The sequence below is a fragment of the Plectropomus leopardus genome, unplaced genomic scaffold, assembly GCF_008729295.1.
Source record: "Plectropomus leopardus isolate mb unplaced genomic scaffold, YSFRI_Pleo_2.0 unplaced_scaffold29053, whole genome shotgun sequence".
Taxonomy (NCBI): Eukaryota; Metazoa; Chordata; class Actinopteri; order Perciformes; family Serranidae; genus Plectropomus; species Plectropomus leopardus.
The window spans coordinates 1-4105 of NW_024631661.1; the positions used below are offsets into that span (position 1 = coordinate 1).

Sequence of the window (4105 nt, forward strand, 5' to 3'; positions counted from 1 at the left end):
ATTAACACGTTTTTCTAAACCCGGCTTTCTGAAAGTCTCGTTCTTGTCCGCGCAGGTTCTCCTACCTGCAGAAACACACAGCGGAGCACATCATTGACCTCAGGGAGGAGTGCTGGCAGCCGCTCATCTACTATCGGGCTTCTCTGTTGGCTGCAGCTGAAGCAGAAGACGCTGCGTCCTACGTTAGCTCTGACAGGAAGCCCAATCGCTCTCCTTTCTCCAAACAAAAACTAGAAGGTGTGATACTAAACAACAAAATTAAGCGCAGAATTAAAAAGTACCAGCTGCATCATGTGTGTATCTTTTTTTATTTATTTATTTGTTTTAGGGAGCAAGTCCCCCTGCCCGTTCAGCCCCGTTGACTCCAAAGTTGGGAAAGCTCACAGATCCAGCTTCAGTCCAAGGTGAAGCACTCTTACTCTTCATAAACACAGCAAATCGTCTCCACCTTGCTCGTGCTAATAACCCCATCTAACCTCTCAGCCAACAGGAAAAGACGGCCGACACGGACCCGTTTTCTGTCCCTGTGGAAGCTCCCGCAAAGAAATTAAACATCGAGGGATCCGTGCTCAGCGCCGGCGGCGAGGCGAACGACGACACTGTGGAAGTTGAGCTGTAACGGTTATGAGGAGGTTGGAGGAGGACTGGCGCTTCTGTTTGACCTCACACTGGACGTCACAAACTTTGAGTGAGACGTTTTACTTTCCTGTGTCTTCTCCGTTCTGATGTGTCCCTGCGTCCTGTTCATACAGGTTTGCTGAAAATGCAGTACGTTATGTTTCGTATGAGGATGTAGTTTTAAAGGATAATATTTTTCTTTTTGTCGACAAATCTCATGAAAAGACAGATCAAGAATTTACACTAAAAATACCACAATTACGTGTGCCAAATCTGTTATATCTTATTCCTCTCTGCCATAAACAAAGTATTAAAAACAAACTAAAAACCGATAGATCCTAGCAGTAAAGTTAACCAGAAGACAATAAAATTTAAAGGTAACCAATGTCTGTGGGAGCAACGCTGATCCTGCAGCAAAGTGGGTCTTTATTCATATATAGCAAAAGCAGCCATGTGTATAAATTTAGTAGTTTGCGTAACTTCAAACTGCTAATTTAGTAATAACTTCTATCACCGTCCAGCCTGTCCAGGTAACGAGTATAACTGTAAAACGTCCCCTAGTACAAATAAAAATAAATAAAATAAGTTTTCACCCTTTGAGGCAAATTGGCTTGATTTATTTCAAAAACATGTGAAGAAGGAAATGAGCAACAAAAGAAATTACCCTAAAATTAGCAAGAAATGAGTTAAAAAATACAAGAAAATGACCTGAAACTTAACAAAAAATTAAACAAAAATCCAAATGAACATACAAACAATTGTGAATATTTAAAAAAAAAAGGTAATAATTTTATTTAAATAATTTTAGATATGTCATTATGATTATTTTTATATATTATTTGGGGAAATTTCCCCATCATTTATTAAAAAAAAAAGAAAAAAAATCTCTCTCTCTCTATATATATATTGCAATTTGTGGGACATTTCTTACCAAGTTACTCATTGTCTTTTTTCCCATGTTTTTAGAAATCAGGCTTCAAAGGGTTAATATGTGGCTGAAAATAGTTCCCAACAAATGCACTTTTTCTCCTATTGAGTGTAATAAAAAACTGATAGTTTTTTTTTTGTTTTTTTTTAAAAAGCTTAAACTATGTACAGTATTAGTGATATCTTTTTAGTTTTAACATTTTAGGTAAAAAATTAATGGAAATTAGAGTTTTTTTTCATGGGATTTGTCAACAGACAGAAAACTATAGGATAACACTAACCTAAATCTTCATATAATGTCAGATTAAGCTCAAATATATTTTATTCAAAGACCTCATCATTTGAGGACCAAGTACTTCAGTATGTGTACAGCTTTCCCCCCTAATGTTCATTTCCATGTTGTACTTGACAAAAGATCCATCTTTTAATTTTACTGTTGGATCACACTCAGGTCCAGGATTTTTTTTATTATCAATATTAAGAAATCTGCTTTATTATCACGCCTGCCACTTTATTATTGCTCCTTATAGGAAATGGTTGGGTTTAAGTTTGCCAAAAACTATTTATGTATTATTGTAAATTAATTTCAATTAAAAAAAATTAAGCAAGCACATTTCTCCAAGCTGTAATATTTTCATAATGTGAATTTCTACAAATGCATTTATATCTTGTCCCACTTAAAACCCATGAAGACATTTAACAAGGCGGATAACTTTTTTTTAAAAAAGTATTTCACTGCATTGAAACATTTGTATTTATGTTTGTATGCAGCAGCAGCAGCTCACAAAAACATTGTGGTCTGTGCTAGTTAGCTGTCAGACATCTATAATAAGCTCATCAAAACCAGCTTTTAAAAGATCAAATTAAACTGAGCAGTCAGTTTTCTTTACTCTTCCATTAACCAAAGCTTTATTATTTAAAGAAAAGCAAAACATTTTAAAATTGGTTCCTTTTGTTCGGTCAAAGTACATTCAAATTAAGTTCTTGATAACATAGAAAAAAGAATTTGTCTACAACACTTTTCCCAAAACATTTACAACACAGCAAGCACCAAATAAATATTTACAGTTATGTATAAATCCATCTCTAATAATTTAATAATAATAATAATAACCCATCTCACACATACAGTAAATCATAATGAGTACAGACCTGTACAATATACAGTGTGTGTGTGTGTGTGTGTGGCAGTCTGAACTGTGTGCTCGTGTGTGTGCAGCAGGCTCAACGGTGTTTGGCATTTACAGCAACTTGTCAATAAAACAACAACCATCAATGAATTTACAGTCTTACAGATAACTTTGCGTTATGATCACTGGAATGTAACTTTAGCCAATGACGTCAGATGATAGTTAGTTCAAAACCTGAATCAGATCTACGTGGTTTCTGTCCAACAGTCCAGGAAGCTGCGGTGTGCAAAGAAAAGGATTTAGCTCACATGATAACAGCGCTGATCAGATGAAAAAACACTCGCCCCGAACATTATTTATACAAAGCATCATGTGCACAAACACGTCGTCTTTCCTGTGTTAAAGTGTCGGGATTGAGCAAAGGTCTGAACGTGACATCGTGAAGTCTTTAAGTGTGAAAATATTAAAACATCTTGTATCAGCGGTGTAAAGAACCACTAAACATTTCCTGTTAGCCACATATGTGATACTGTGTGCTCCAGCACGTCTGACCCACCAGTGCTCTGAGTATTTTGCATTCACTTCCCGTTTATTGAGGTGTGTCCTGTTTCTTTGAACCCGGACCTGAACCTGCGAATCTCTGGCTTGATGCGATTCATCCACCGACACTCCTGGTTGAGCTCTGTTTCCGGGAGCGCACAGCGCTCAGCAGGCGTGTGAGAAAGCACTACAGGAGCGAGGGTCATTCAAAGTCATCTTCATATTCATATTCATCCAGGTCCAGGTTGCAGTGAGGACTGGGGATCTCAAAGAAGTGTCTCTTTGTCAGACCCAGCTCACTGGAGATGTGCTGCCCCAGAGGGCTCAGAGGATTATCGTACCTAAACAGACAGAAGGTGGAAAAGATCAGTAATATGCTCATTAAAACATGTTCAACAGTACTACTTGCTCTGGTGGATGTGCTGAAGGGGATAACCATGTTAAAGGAATATTTCACCTCTTTAATCATCTTTTGTACATCAACTACTCGCAGTGTGTTACGCTGAATTTGTGGAGAAAATTCTTGATGAACTGATGGCACAGAAGTCCACGTTTAACAACAGCAAAACTGTATCAAAACATCCATTTATAAACTGACACAACTCCGACAGTATAATCCAAGTCTCATTTATCCAGTCCTTTACTCAGACCTTCTCAGACAGACAGCACTTTCCAACAGGGAGCTGAACTTTGAGTTAACTTATCTATACTCTCTTCAAAGCCAGACTCTATTGACAAAAACAGTAATTTTACCTCACTGGAGCTGCTGGTCTACCGCTGCTTCAGTCTGTTGTTTTTTGTGTTATTGTGTGACTTTGGTGTTTTAAAAGGTAAGTTCAGATTCACCAAAGTCACATAAAAACACAAATAACTGATCAAGGCAGTGGTGG

General features: G+C 37.4%; 1 long non-coding RNA gene across 1 annotated transcript; it reads left to right on the top strand.

Moving 5' to 3' along the window:
• Positions 1–58: 58 nt before the first annotated feature.
• Positions 59–1244, top strand: LOC121938277. Its single transcript, XR_006105259.1, has 3 exons — positions 59–237; positions 329–404; positions 484–1244. It is a non-coding gene; the product is annotated as an uncharacterized LOC121938277 (long non-coding RNA).
• The last annotated feature ends 2861 nt before the right edge of the window (positions 1245–4105 follow it).